Genomic DNA, 16,634 nt, shown 5'->3' with positions numbered 1-16,634 from the left:
TAATTAATTAAAAAAATAAATGAAATTCAATAAATATATTCAAGTTTACACTCACTCCCTTTTTTTAAGGATACTGCGTTTAAAAAGTATAAAACAACAACAAAAGAAGAAAAAACGCAACACGCGCTATAATCTTTTTGTCCGAGTTCCAAAACTTAACTGAAGATAATCAACTCTCTTTAAAGCACGCGGATAAAGATCGTGTCAATCTCTAAATTTCGTGAAGCACTAATTGATTTACTTGAACTTTGTTCAATGAGCTCAAAACACTGTTAGCATACACAACCGCTGATCAGAAGCAATACTGGGAATCCCGGCACGGTACAACTATGAGCATCACACAGGCTGGAACTTTGAGCTCCAATCTGTGTGGTGTTCTTCGTTATCACGAGAAACTTAGCTGGGAGCTACCGGGCGCGTCCATAGGTTGTAGATCGTAGAATGCTTCATACGGAGTAGATGTAACTGCAGTCACGGACATTCAGCGGTATCGAGGGTTTAGTGAGAGACCGAGCGGCACCGGCTCTTGCTTAAATACTGAGTACCAATGATGCTCGATACGATAAGCCAGTGACTGGCGCCTTTAAATAACCAATATCATTTTCTCGCGGCGATCGGTCGTATAGACCGGAACGAGCTTGCTGTTTATAAGATCTTGACGAATGACGATGACGTATCGCCACCTCTAAATGCAAATGTGGTTAATCCAACAACAACAACAGTAGCAATATGGATGCAAAACAAATTCGTTTTCACCATACCTTGAAGCCATGTTTCATAGATGCCCTATTTAATAGATTACTGCACAAAAGTATGTTAAAACCATATTTGTATACCCTGCACCATAGGATGGGGTATACTAATTTCGTCATTCCGTTTGTAACACTTCGAAATATGCGTCTAAGACCCCATAAAGTATATATGTTCTTCATCGTCATGACATTTTAAGTCGGACTAGCCATGTCCATCCGTCTGTCCAAAGCAAACTAACTTTCGGAGGAGTAAAGCTAGGTGCTTAAAATTTTGCACATGTACTGTTTATTAGTGCAGGTCGGTTGGGATTGTAAATGGGCCAAATGGGATCATGTTTTGATATAGCTGCCATATAAACCGATCTTGGGTATTGATTTCATGAGCCCCTAAAGGACGCATTTCTAGTCCGATTTGGCTGAAATTTTACACGTGGTGCTAAATATGATTCAAATCGGTTCATAACCTGATAAAGCTGCCATATAAACCGATCTCCCGATTATACTTCTTTAGCTTCAGTCAAGAAACTTTGTTCCGAGTCGTCCATGCCTCTTGAGTTAAGGCAATATTAATTTTTCCCTCGCTGATTTTCTCGCTTCGGTGTAGATTTATCTGGAATGGGTGATGGTCTCATCGCACGCATCCTGTGCTTTAGGTTGCATTGACTATCCTGTTACTGCATTACCTGATGTTTCAATATTAGGCTTTGCCTATTCTTGGCTTCCGAATCCCGATAAAATCGGGTCCCAGCATGTTAGGCTGTATCGAGTTTCCTGTCCTGTACTGCCTGATAATTTAATATCAGGATCTTTGCCTATTATAGTCTCCCAAATCTTAAGTAAATGGGTTTGTTGTGAGTAGGTGATGGCCTTATCGCCGGCTCCATGATCGTTAGTTCGCATTGAGATTCCTGTTGCTGCGCTGCCTGATGAATATAAGGATCTTTACATATCCTGGTCATCCAAATTTTGAGAAAGTCAGTGATTAGTCCGACGTCGGGTTCCTGTTCGTTAGGCTGTGTTGGGTCTCTCGCCCCTACACTGCCTGAAGTTTTACTATTAGGATCTTTGCTTGTCTTAGTCTTACCAATTTTGAGAGAGTTGGTGCTTTTCCCGTCGTCGGTCCCCTGTTTGTCAGGTGGTATTGATTGTCCCTCCACTGTACCGCCTGACGGCTCAATATGAGGATATTTACCTATCCTTGCCTTCCCAGTCTTGAAAAAGATGGCCATGGCCTGGTAGTACGCCATGTCTTTAGTCTTAGCCAAACTAGTCACGGTGACTTTATCAATGCCCACCACAAGGAGAGTTCCTTCCTGCTTCTCCTCCCTGTGGAGACCTCCTATTACTCCACGACCAACTTTTGGTTTCGCTTAAATTTTCCATTATGCGTTCCGTCGCGAATTTGTCGCCCTCATTCTGGATGAAGACTGTCGCCTTTGTGAGCTGGGGGATGTCGATTTTTCTCACTTGATCGAGCTATGCGCCCACCCAGGAAGTGATGATACTTCCAGAAGCCTTTTGACGGTATCAATGTGCCTCCTTGCCACTCTTTCGTAAGATGGCGGCTCCTTACCTTTCATAGTGACCATCTTCTCCCCCCGTGATGGCTGTGGCTTCTTTTTGGAAGTCACCGCATTTCGCTGCAGTGGTGCCAAAATGAAAACACGTCTGTTCCACTCAACGGTTACAGGAACGGAGATACTACAAAACGTCCGATGTATACGTGATGCCATTATGATATTTATGAAAAATTTTAACGTAAAAAACCATGAATTGTCTAATCCCAGATCCTATAAAATACTGTTGACTGTCAGCTGAGAGCTGAGAGGATTTATATCCAATTCCTCTGAATTCATTCGTGCCATAGTTGAAAATGTAGAGCTAGGATTTTTGATTTGAAAAATTTGTGCAGAAGTGAATCCGCAACGGAAAAGCTTCTTGATTTATATTGATCACCAGCGGATGTGTACGACTAAATATATATGAGAAATTGTATAAATAGTACCAAGAGCTTCATAATGTGCGCCATATCAAAATTGGATGGTGGTATAGGCCAAGGGTTCCCAGTTGATCTGCATATTTTTGTAGATGCAAGTGAGATATAGCAGTGCCTTACTGGAATATTTGTTGAGAAGGCTTGGTGAGTTTTATTTTTGTTGCTGGCAAGTCGAAATGAGCACCAATTAAACCTCTTTCAATGCCCAGATTAGAATTGCTGGCCGCTGTACTCGGTGTAAGGTTGAGAGAGCCAATTTTCATCAGACATGATCTTAACCCACGACATAATGGCGAAACAATCATTTATACAACAACCACAAATCATTAAGTGCAGCCGCCTTGCCATCAAGCTGATCGATGTTTTGCCATCACATAAAGAAATTTGTATGCGTGTATGTATGCGTGTGCGTACATGAGCAGAGAATATGCGAGAAAGAAGATGACAAAAAAGAGAATGCTAACAAAAATCTCACATCTTAATACTGTCAAACCTGGCCACCTTTTTAAATTCACCTTGCCACGACATACAAATTTTTGGTCAGATCCTAAAATCGTCATTAAATGGATACAATCAGACATTCGGGGTATTCCGGAGTAAGACAATGGAAATGGGTACCTGGTTCAAAAATCCCAGCCATATCCATACTCTGAAAACACATCGAACTCACGCTGTCCAAAAAGGTCCTGAATTCTTAATGCCAAGCGAAGACATTTGGCTCACACTTTTTGCGAGCATGAGACACACAGACTCACTTAGACGTTTTCGTCCATTGTGGGGAACAAAGCTCAAAGCTTTTAGTTCCTATCGTTGGGCCATCCAGATCGCTTTAAAAATCCCAATAGCTTGCGAATGTTCACATAAGCTAAATAAGACATGTTCTCAAAGAAATGAGAACCTAAAGTGGAACTCCTTCTGACTGCTAGTGCGGGACACACTCACAGAAAGTGTTCTATTGTATAATCTCTTCATCTTTGATGTCCTCACAGCTTCTGCAAAAGTCGTTGCTGGCAACCTTCAGTCTGTCAGCATGTTTTCCGATTAAACAGTGACCTCTCATGACGGACACAATGACTGAGACATTTGTTCTAGCCAATGACAACAAAGCAGTAGACCTCTTCAAGTCTAGATTATGCCACATAGCTTTTAGAACGCTCACAGCCCCCTCTTTGTGACCATCTATCATTCGTTTCCCTTCGGGCCTGCTCCTGAAGACTAAGTTGGCATACCCACAAATCAGTATCCCTGGAATGAGTAGGGTAGTTTTTAGTCTCACAAGCTCGTCCACTTTAGAATTGCCTGTGATATCTCTGTGGCCCGGCACCCAGAACAGGTGAATTTTGAACTGTTCAGCCATCTCGTTGAGATATCTGCGACAGTCAAGAGCGTTTTTTTCAGCCAACAAGCAGGGGATTATTGACATTTGTCTTAAATCTTTGGATGTCAAAGTGGGTGGGAAAAACATTAGCCAGAAGTCGATTCCACATACTAACGGTTCGAGCGAAATAAGAATTCTCTCTATAATGCATTGTACGGTCCGCTGGCCAATCCATTACAGGCGGGTGTGAGTTTCTGGATGTCTAGTATCCCTGACATACATCCTTACATCAGGAATAAGAAGACGAATATCAGACGAACACACACCATGAAAGTACCGATAAAACAGCGCCAAACAACCCACATTGCGACGATGATGAAGGGAGTCAATAGGGTTGGATACCCCACTGTCCCCAATCAACGCCATCGCTCTCCTCTGTACACGGTCCAGTAGCTCCAGCGATGATTTTGAAGCTCCAGCCCATACATGTGAGTTGTACTCCATTTTCGGACGGAGTGAATTAATTCTTACAACGTTTAAGGAAGCCTAAACACTTGAATGCTTCTTTCGACACTTCAAATACATGTTTAGCCCAACGGACATCACTTTGTATTTTCATGCCCAGAACATCAAGAGCTTCTGATTGCTCAACATCTACACCGTTGATAGACAAAGATGATCGTAATGGGTCAGCGAATCGTTTTTGTAACAAGAAGCAGCACTGAGTCTTCCGTGCATTAAAATCTACTCGATTCATTCGACCCCACTCAGAAATGGACACTTGTCAGCATGGACAAATCCTGGCAGAGTGTATCGTCCATAACCCGCCTCTTGTCCTCAATCTCTCGAAGACTCGGCCTATTGTCGAATGAGTACGAATGACAGAGATTACTGTCAACCGCAAATGAGTAGATCGGATTCTGATGACTGACCCAAAAGATCGTTGATGAAAATAAAAAAAAATAGAAGGAGGAAGAACAGAGCCTTGGGGTACACCTGCGGTCAATTTGATGAGAACCTATCTATAACTAAATAATAAAAAAAAAAATAAAATCGAACGAAGCCATTACCGACACCAAATGCGACAAGCTTTTGATAGTAGTGCACCGTGCCAGACCCTATCAAATGCCTTGGAGATATCCAGAGCCACAACCTTACTCTCACCAAACTGGTGGATTGAGCGACTCCAACGTTCCAACAGAAGTGCCTTGAGGTCGCCCGTAGAGCGATTTCTGCGGAACCCATACTGTGGGTCGCAAAGAAGGCCATTACTCTACTCTAAATACCTCACAAGATGGCGAATACTCATGCTCTCCATGACCTTGGAGAGAGCGGAGCATACCGCAATAAGGCGATAATTCGCAGGGTTGTTTGCCTCACCTTTCTTGGGTATTGGCTGAACGTTCGCAACCTTCCAAAGAGTAGGGAAGACTCCCGCACGGTAGGCAAGGTTGAAATGGTTGCGTAATGGACGAGTGAGCGTCGAAGAACACTTGCGTAAGACAGGTGTTGATATTCCATTCGGTCTCGGGGATTTATTTACGTCTAGATTCTCAAGAACCCTTTAAACTCCACGAGTTTGAAAAAATATTTAGGGCATGACACCACATACAGCGGTCAAAAAAAGTATTCATCATTCAATGTTTTTTTTTTAATAAGTCTACAAAAGACAATTGGAATAAAAACATATTAAACTAATGATGCAGTAGTGCTTGTGTGATATATATGTACACAATTTCATTGTTTTTAAAGAAAAAAATAGTATTTATTGGAACAAAAAGGGCCATTTTACAGCTGAACACAAAAAATTAAACAAAAAAAGTATTCATCATTGCAAAAAAAACAAAAAAATAAATAACATAATTTAAAAAAATTAATACTTTGTTATTCGACCACCGCGTCTTATAACTTCTTTTAAACGGTTTGACATCGATTGGACTAATTTAGCGGTTATATTTTGGTCTATATTAGTCCATTCCTCCATTATCACCTGTTGCATTTGACTCTTGCTCGAAAAATTGCGCGTTCTCAATTAGCGTTCGAGATGTTCCCAAAGATGTTCAATTGGGTTCAAGTCGGGACTTTGAGGAGGAGTTTTAATGACTTTGGGGCAGTTATACAGCATCCACATCTTGGTATTTAAAGCAGAATGTTTGGGGTCATTATCTTGATAATATTGAAAGTTATTACCAAGCCCAAGTTTTACAGCACTATCTTTTAAATTCCTCTTTAAAATGTCAATGTAATACTTATGCTCCATTACTCCATTAATAATTTCAAGATTTCCCGCTCCTGAAGCCGCCATACACCCCCAAACCATTAAACCACCTCCACCATGTTTTACAGTAGCAACTGTGTTTCGTTCTTCAAGCTCTGTATTTGGTTTTCTGTACACTATGACCTTTCCATCGCACCCAAAAAGATTAAACTTGCTCTCGTCTGCAAAAATGACTGTTTTCCAAAATGATTCGGGCTGTTTTACATACATTTTTGCGAAGTTTAGCCTTTTCACTCGGTTTATTTTATTTATAAAGGGCTTCTTACGTGCAGTTCTTCCTCTGTAACTATGCCTTTTGAGTGTATTTCGAATTGTTTGTGTAGTAACTTCCTTCCCTAAATATTCCATAGTGTTTTTACGAAGAATGGTCGCATTTGTCTTCGGAGTTTTCTGAACTTGCCGCACTAGCCAACGCACATCTCCAACTGAAAGTGCTTTTGGTTTATTGTCAACAGTTTTCGTTTCTGTCCACTTTCTGATGATGGATTGTATAGTAGATCGTGGTCTATTTAATATTTCACTGATAGTTTTTTGAGTTAAACCATTCCTGTGGTGTTTTATTATCAAAACTTTTACCTCATCAGAAACCTCGTTTTGCTTACGACCCATTTTGACAAAAACTATATTTTCAATGAAATTAAATATTTGCTGTCAAGGGCAAAGCCTCCTTTACTAAATAAAACAGAAAAGGGGGATTCCCAAATAATATTTGAATTTGACTTTGATGATAGCACATCAATGATTAATACTTTTTTTGTTCTGTTTTTGGTGTTATTATATAAAATTGCATTTTTTGCGCTAATTAAATTTATTTTTTGAATTTATTTTAAAACATATTACGAAAAATAAACTATTGCATAAAACTGCATTATTTGTTTACTTTAAATTTTCTTCAATTACCCAAAATAAGTGAATTTATTATCAATTTTGCTAATGATGAATACTTTTTTTGACCGCTGTACATTTCCTTAACAAGAGTTGAAATAGATGAAGAACTAAAGACCTACCCTTTACTCTTTTCACGAACGACCAAAAGCTCTTACTTCCACGCGTAGAAGCAAGAACCTTAGCACGCAGACGCTGTTCGTAAAGATATTTTTCGCGTCTAAGCACATTGGCACACGAAGATCTTGCCTACTTGCGCAGCAGTTCTGTATTGGCATTTTTATCCAAGCGCCAGTTCCTGAATGCCACCTCTTTCGATCTGACAGCATCTCTGCATGTCTGGTTAAACCAACTTTTGTCCTCTGATTTAGCCGTTATAGTCTTAACTGGAATAAATGTTCTCATTGCATTTAAAATTATCTTCTCAATTATTTTAGCAGAAGCATTTATATCATCATCTAGAAAACATAGTTTTCAATTAAAATGCTGAATCTATGAGCTCAGCCCAACGTGCTTTTTCGTATAAAAATATTGACCGTTTCCGGACTGGGGAGAAAGCAGTACGAAGAGCAGAATACGAACAAGATGCTGAAACAATGCAGTGATCGGAGTTACCAAGAGGTGCAAGAGTATTAACTTCATACTTTTCAGGGTGTGAAGTTAAAAAAGGTCAAGAGTATTATTTCGGTGCCCTTGGACGCATGCGATACGTGTCGGTTCGTTCACTAGTTGCGCCAAACCATTGGGGTCCTCAGGAGTCGTATGACTCGAATGGGAAATCCAGGAGGAGTTGTGGACATTGAAATTCCCAGCGACAACGATTTCACTGCCCGGAAAATCCCCCAAAATACATATTTGTAATGGAATCAGAAAGGGCGTCAAAGTCGTTCATGGAAGTCTCTCTTTCTGAGTTTGGACTTCTATATAAAAATCCAAAGTGCAGTATATGTGATCCAATCCCGAACGAAACACAATACACATAAGAAACTATAAAAGCCCTTAGTGTGGTGAATTCATTCGATTCTGCTTGTCATCTCAGTAAGATCTGAGTGGTAGCGGCACGGCACTGTTGGTTTGTTGTTTGTGGATTAATTGCAGTGTGGAGAAACTATGTTGATGATAGTGTTGTTATTAGCTAAGGATGTTATGGGTAGGTTAGGTTAGGTTGAAAAGAGGGTGCAGATATTAATCGGCCTCATGCCACTATGGACATGTACCTAAGCCAGTAATCGGCCTCTAAAAAGAAAATTTTAAGTTAGGAATTCCGTGCAACTTACAAAATCCTTAATTGTTTTTATACCACTCCCCTAAGTTGGTTCATGTCTGATATTGTGTCTCCACCTTAGTACCGGTATCTGTTGGACGCGAAAGCCGGGCAATGACAAAGGAATTGCTCCAACGTCTCATCATCTTCCCCGCATGCCCTACACATCTTATCACTTGCCGCACCGATTTTACATAAGTGAGCTCTTAGTAATATGTGTCCCGTTATGATACCAAGAGCTATACTGACCTCCTTCTTGCTTCCTTTCAGTAATAGCATCTTGTTCTCACGATCTGGATCCCCCATAGGATTTTCGCCGTCCTACTGACAGTTTCGCTGTTCCACAATGTTGCATGCGCATTCGTCGCCCACTCCCTTAACTCGGACTGCGTCGACCCGAAAGGCTTCGGGTTAACCAAGTTTATTGACGGCAGTCCTCTAGCCTTCACCGCCTAATCGCCTGCCCTTTAATTTCCTCTTACTCCGTTATGGCCCGGCACCCAAACGATGCGGATTTTCTCATCCTCAGAGAAGGCTTGTTATTGCCCTTATGGCAATTTTACTGTCGGTAAAGATGTTTAGACTCGACGTCCTCGCGTTTGCACCACACCACTTCACGCATTCCGTGATCTCCCGGATCTCCGCCTGCAGTACCGTATTATGGTCAGGCAGTCTAAAACAGATGTCAGTCCCTGAGTTTTCAATGTAAGCCCCCAAGCCCACTCTGTCCTCTAGCTTTGATTCATCCGTGTAACATGATCTTCCAGATGGCAATACTAGGGTTCCGTAAATCCAAGACTGTGCCGATGACAAGGAGTGCGTCGCACTCAACTTCAAGGTTCATCTCAGGTATCCGATCGGAAACCTCTCCACTTCCTTCCAGGTTTCCTATCGTCGCCTCGATTATACCGCGATGGTATGAGCTGCTCTCATCGCCTTAAGTCTAATAGCCGTAGTGGCTGCCTCATACTTAATCTGTATGTCAATGGGTCGGATATCTAGAATAGTCTCCAGTGCCCTGGTGGGCGTGGTCCTCATCGCTCCGCCTATGCCAAGACAACTTGTTCTCTGAACCTGTTCTATGGTCCACCAAACTGCTGAGGCGTAAGTAGGTATTGATCTAATCACGCTCCCGTAGAGCCAACCGACTATCCTCGGATTCAGGCCGCATTTCGAGCCTATGGCCCGTATATACAGTGCCCAACATCTGTGAGCCTTCGCAGTAAGCTTCGATTTCGAGCCTACGGCCCGTCTACACAGCGCCCAACATCTGTGCGCCTTCTCAGTACGCTCCTGAATGTGACACTTCCAATTCAGTTTCCTGTCCAAGATCACACCTAAGTATTTGACCTTGTCAGATATTGTTATGGGTATGTTTGGTTTTTTTTTTGTTATTCACGTTTTGTTAGATATTGTTATTATTATGGTTTGGTTTGTTATTATTGATCTGTTTAAATTGGCACTGTGTTATGTTTGATTTTGTAATGGAGGGGACACTAAATGTAGCACTGTAGAAAGTCGTTAGTATGGATTAAAGACAGATACATGTGCACGCGACGACGCACAGACAAAGACTCAACCGGATCCAAATATCTAACACATCTGCTATACTATGACTCATGAACGGCTTGAACCCCCGAATGTCTGATTGTATCCATTTTATGACGATTTTAGAATCTGACCAAAAAGTTATATGTCGTGGCAAGGTGAATTTAAAAAGGTGGCCAGGTTTGACAGTATTAAGTTATCAGATTTTTGTTTGCATTCTCTTTTTTGTCATCTTCTTTCTCGCAAATTCTCTGCTCATGTACGCACACGTATACACACACCCATACAAATTTCTTTGTGTGTGATGGCAAAACATCGATCAGCTTGATGGCAAGATGGCGGCTGCACTATATGATTTGTGGTTGTTGTATAAATGAAAGTATTGAGCAGTAGGTGGACTTTTGAAGCGCCGTCCACCAGAACACAATACCATATAGCATTATAGGTCTGACTACTGCAGTATATACCCAATTCATAACACGCGGTCTAAACCCCCAACTGTTGCCAATGGCTCTCTTGCAGGTGTATAAGGCAAGATTGGCCTTTCTTGCCCTTTCCAAATTGTTGGATTTGAAGTTCAATTTACTGTCCAGCAAAACACCTTGGTATGTTGCGCTTTCTGTAAATGGAACTTTCTCTTCACACAAGGAGACAGGTTCCACTGTGGGCAATTTCCTGAAGTATATCTCTTAGAGTGTTGGGAAACTTTCCCCTAACCGTAATTGCCAAGTCATCAGCATACGCGCCTTTGCCACTTTTACACCTTTTTCTTCCAGAGACAATAACATATTGTTAATGGCTATATTCCAAGGTAGGAGACAGTATACCTCCATGAAGTGTTCCACTGCCGACCCATGTTTTTAGATCCACAGATCCCAAGCCTGCCGTAATGCATCTTTTAGTAAGAAAGTTATTAGTAAACTTTCTTACGGTAGAGTTAATGCTTAGAAACTCCAACTCCTTCATGATTGACGTCGGTTTTACATTATTGAAAGCAACTTCAATGTCAAGAAATGCTACCATTGATCTTCGTGTCCCTCCATCCCACAGGTATATATGCCATTTTGATACAAGCAGAGTATATCTCCATAAACCAGGGAACCAGTCTATCAGACACAGCTTGTAATTCAACTGGTGATACAGCATCAGGGCCTTGCGACTTAAAGGAGTCAAAACTACTTTTGGCTCAAACACAGTTTCCATAATAACCTCCGACGAATGCATATTAGTGACAACCTTTTCTGGAGCCACGTTGTCCGTTGGAGAATTTCCCGCGAAAAGTGTATCAACGAGTAGTTCTAGTATTTCCTCACGACACATTGTCCATACATTCTCTGACTTTTGAATATACCCCACCGTAATAGGTCTCGAGGACAGAATCTTCCTTAGCCTAGAGGCCTCAGATGTGTCCTCCACGGAGCTGCAGAATTCTACCCAGGATTGTTCTGAGCTTTTCTCAGCTCGCCCTTATATTTTCTTTCCCTTATAGATGTCCTAATCGTGTAGTGCTCTTGTGGCTTTTGCTCTGTTGAAGAGTTTTCTGCAGTCCTTTCTTAGACCAACCAGCTCTGGGGTCCGCCATAGCGGTCGCTGTTTGCCCTTGGCTTGGCACTAAGGCATGTTGACACAAACGAGTCATTCAGAGCCTTCGTGATCCGCTTGACCACTATGGCTATATCCTCCGTAGTTTCCACTTATTTTCTAGTCTAGAAGGGATAGTGGTGCCGAATTTGTGCCGAAATTTATTCCAATCCGCCTTTCTTCTGTTTAGCCGAGGGACCACTACTCCAGTATTTTCTCCAAGGCTAAAACTTATATAACGATGATCAGAGAAGCTGTGGTCTTCTAACACTTCCCAGTCGCATATTTTTCCACTTATATCTTCCGATACAAAGGTAATATCTAGTACCTCCTGCCTGTTCCTCGTAATAGAGGTCGGTTTATCCCCTTTATTACAAACCGCCAGATTGCAACTTATAAAATATTCAATAAACAGCTCACAGCTTTCGTTGACATCCGAACTTCCTCATATCTGGTATGTGCATTAACATCACTTCCTACGATGAGGCTTTCCTTCCCTACAAAAGCGGCTTCAATCAGCGACATAAGGTTTGAAGCCGGCATCTCTGAATCGTGTGCCATATGTAGGGAAGCCAACCAGTAATGAGACTTGTTTATTTCAAGGCTGGCTACTATTAAATCTTCAGTGCTTAGCGACTGAAGAAGAAAAATATTTAGACTACTCTTTGCAAGAATACAGGCTCTATGTCTCCCATTTCCCGTACCCTTAAAAAGTTTAAATCCCTGAATTCTTTGACCACGAACCATTCCTCCACACACCTATGGTTCCTGGATAAGAACAACGTTAAATCCCCCTACTATCAGGAGGACCTTTAGTGCCGCCAAAGCGGCCTTACAATGGTGGAGATTTGTCTGTAGAAACCGGACCATAGTCAGAATTCAGACCCTCAACCACTGTTGTTTTAGCCTCGTCCTCTGATTCCACCAGGAGTTTATCCTCACAAGATTCGCTAGAACTTGTCATGATGAGCTTCTGTACGCATCCAGGGGCAGGTGAGAAAGCTGTGGAACCACTCTTCCACAGGACACTAGACACTTGCGGTGTGGACGATTTATACTAAGATGCTTCACTAACTGCTGCTGGCGACGTACTTTCTGAGTTCCGTGCTTCCCCGCTGGCGCATACCTTGATCCCAGTCCAACTTTGTGTCCCACCCACACAGGGCTTGTCGGGACCCGTTTCGATGCCATCACCTCCTGTCTTGATCGTGGCAGGGGGACAACTGCTGAGTCGTCTCCTGATTCCCCAAACCCACCGCTTCTATAGACCATCAGTTTCAACTTGTTGAATCCGTGGGATACAACCCTTCAGACTTGTTGAGGCCTGCGAGACAGACAGTTTAGTACGAATAGTGCATGTCTCCAGTCGCCATCAACCTCATCCAATCTACCAATATTTCAGTCGGTGGTTGAAGGATTGCGATTACATTCCCTTAGTCTTCCAAGTATCGATTCAGGATCTGGGGAATCCTTAGTATCCCAACATGCGCCATGTGGAAAAGAAATATCTTCCTTCTTGACTAATTCTAGTGCTGCACCTGGCCAGATCTCACCAATCTTTTTTAGGGCATAACGATACATTTCAATTGAGCGTTGATCCCCGAAGGCAATTAGTCTGTATCGGCCCCGATACCAGCATGGAGGAGACCCAGGAAATTCCGCAAGAACATCGGAATATACTGATGAGGGAGTCTCTCTCCCTATTAGTGAGAGTCTTAGAATCATTCGCACCAAATCGCTCAATAAACGAGAGAGCGATGCGTCTTCTATTATTCCAACCTCTTAAAAAGTGAGTTGGTTTTCCGGGGAAGGCAGATGGCCTAGGCAAATTATAGGCACTCCAAGAAAAATACGACCATGCTTACTTATGTGCCACCTTCTAGTTTGATATAGCAGTCTTATAAACATATCCTCCGATTCAAATTCAAAGAGCTTAGGTGGCCGCAATTGGTATTCCTTTCTTGCAAAGAATTTGACAAATGTAAACCATGTCCCTTCATTAATTTAGCCCACATATAGACCATTCTCCAAATTTTAGGTCTTTCTTATTATTCGTTATTTTGTATGAATGTATGGGAATGAAAGATCAAACAATTTGGCTGTGAAGGCCAGAGGACTGCCGTCAATAAACTTGGTTAATCCGAAGTCTTTTGTAGCAATGGGGAACAGCGAGACGGCCGATAACACGACGAAAATCCTATGAGGAGATCCGGATCGTGAGAAAACTCATGGACTAAGCTCGTATGCAAAATTGTGACAGCACGTGTGGATGACGATGAGTCGTTGGAGCATTTCCTATATCATTTGTTCGACATTTTTATGTGTGTCTACATTTGCTTTGACAAGTTAGTGGAACAGGGTTCTATCCCAATTTTTTGTTGTTAGGCACTGGTAGGATGTTTGACTTCTGATTGGGGTTGGTCCACATTAAAACTGAGGAGACAGCGGAGGGCGGCATTTTGACAGATCTGAATATTATTCCACTGCGTGTCACAGAGATGACGAGACCACGCTGGCGCTGCATAACTTACTACAGATCGGCCAAATGCGTTCGTGGTCAACAAGGTTTCTTTGTCTGCACCCCAAATGCTGCCAGCAAAAGACTTGAGAACATTGTTTCTACTTTTGAATTTATCGCAAATTGCTGCTGCATATGGGGAGAATGTGTAAGAGCTGTCACATGTGCCGCCAAGTGTTTTGGGACACTTGATGATCAGACTCATTTCACCATCGGCCATCACAGTCAGCTCGGCATTCACCTTACGCGTATTTGTAGTGAACATTGTAGCCGAAGATTTGGTGACAGATATCTTCAGATTGTACAACCGTCCGCATATGATACGATCTCTATGCCGTCTGGAGGATAGGTAGAGGTTAAACAGTGCTGGAGATATCACCCCGCCTTTCACTCCACGGTGCTTCGACTTCTCGTCCCTAAATTCCACAAATGACTGGCGAGCCAGCGTTTCAGGCCTGGCTATGGCACAGCTGACCGTGTCGAATGCCTTCGATAGGTCCAGTGCAACGAGCACCGTCCTGTCACAAGGCCTGAGCAAGCCACGGCAAATATGTGCGGTGATGGCATGCATAGCAGTTGTTGTGCTATGCTGTCTACGAAATCCATGTTGATGCTCGGCGAATGGAAATTCTCCCACGAGGCTCGGGAGGAGTAATGCCTCATGCGTCTTTGCTACTTGTTAGAGAAGGATGATAGGTCTGTACGATTCCCTAAACTCGGGTCCTTTCCATGCTTCAGTGGCGAGATCACTCTGCCCATTTTCCAGACGTCGGGAACTATATGAGTGTTCAAAGACAGGTTGAGGACAGTAGTAAGGTACTCAACTCCATGTTAATCTAGATTCTTCTGCATCAGTGTATTCCGTCGGGCCCAACGCCTTAGATGATTTGGCACCGCGGAAGAAATTCGTAATTTCGCCCACGGTAAATTGCGATGGCTGTTCATCGGCTCGGAGACCACGAATACGGCAAATGGCTCTCCTCCTTGCCCTGCCACTCTCGGGATGCACAATAAATTGACGGTTGAACAACCTGGCACAACTCTTTTGATAAGTCACGGTTACGTCGCCAAAATGAGTGAGGTCCTGTCATCCCATCTACCGGGTTTCGAGAGTGACTTAACAGTTGACCACAGCTTAGCTTAACCGACGCCTAAGTAACATTGCTCCAAGTGTTCTAGCCACAAAAGCCGCCTGTGTTCGTTGACTACCCTGTTTCTTTCCAGATTCATCTCGCTCGTCTGCGAGTACCACTGCTTGCGCCGGGAAATTGGGCCGCACTTGGGGTATTCGGCCGGCTGGTATAAAGCGGCTGCTGCGTTAATAATGTCTCGGAATTTCCTCTCAACTACTAGCACATCCGAGGGGGGTGCCAGTTTACTGAAGCGGCGATTGGTGTACTCATCCTCATTCACCGTGCAAAACTTGGAGTTTTCAATCTGCTCTGCCAAAGCCATACCACGCTGGTAGTTCCCTAGGGGAGAATGCCATGAAATGTAATGCGCATTACATTCCCCTAGAAACAGACTCCACTATGTCAGGGTTGTAAGCTAGGCCATCAATCGGGACACAGCTACCTACCGGCAGTATATTTACGTTGTATAGCTCTACGGGACCTGACTGCTATCTCCATGCACTTCACGTAGGGATCACTAGCACCAGGTGCAGTCGAGATGGGTCTATATTGCTCGGAATGGTGTATCAAGAAGGCCAATCCCCCACCTCCATTCTTTGAGCGATCCTTACGTAGCACATTGTATCCGTGACAACTGTGGAAGCTGCAGGTGTTTATCAGTATTGTCTCATGGATAGCTGCGACCAACATGTTCTTCTCGTCGATCTTGCCACGACGACCGTTGCAATTCCATTGCAAAAATGATACACTTACCGGCACTGGCCTGACAATATTGGGGATGGAATGGTGCTGTTGCGCATATTGCCGCACGGAAGTGGTTCGGGGAGTCACATAGTCCGACGGCGAGGGGGTTCCGAGGTTCCGACGATGACGCTTGTGACCCACTGCTGTCTATGTTCGCACATCACCTAACAACATAGTCAGCATGACTATACTCCCGTAGTGATGTAAGCCAGAGCAAGATCGGAAATGTACCCACTCCATGCACCGATTACACCTCACCGACACCGACCGATGATGGAGGCGGTTCTGGCAAACCGAACCGAAACATGCGCCGGGGTTCCTTTCAATGCCGGTACGGACCAGAAACGTGCGGAAGACGCACGTACACTGAGGCGGCAGCCCTTGCCGATGAAGGATTCCATCGGGTCAATCCAGTGCGTACAACCGGCTACCATGGGATTGTGGAAATTAGAAAACGTTTAGAGCTACTGTCGCCAGAATATTAAGCTGTGAACAAACTAATTCCTATCTGGACTCTGTTTTTTGTAGAACAACCTTTCCAGATTTCTATTTTGAAACTGGAGGGCGAACATTAAATCCAGTCTGGAGGACATAAATGGACTCCGTTCAAAAAAGTG

Source organism: Stomoxys calcitrans, chromosome 4 (assembly GCF_963082655.1).
Source record: "Stomoxys calcitrans chromosome 4, idStoCalc2.1, whole genome shotgun sequence".
In the NCBI taxonomy this organism is placed as follows: Eukaryota; Metazoa; Arthropoda; class Insecta; order Diptera; family Muscidae; genus Stomoxys; species Stomoxys calcitrans.
The sequence above is the reverse complement of the archived record's forward strand: the minus strand, read 5'-3'. Positions refer to the sequence as shown.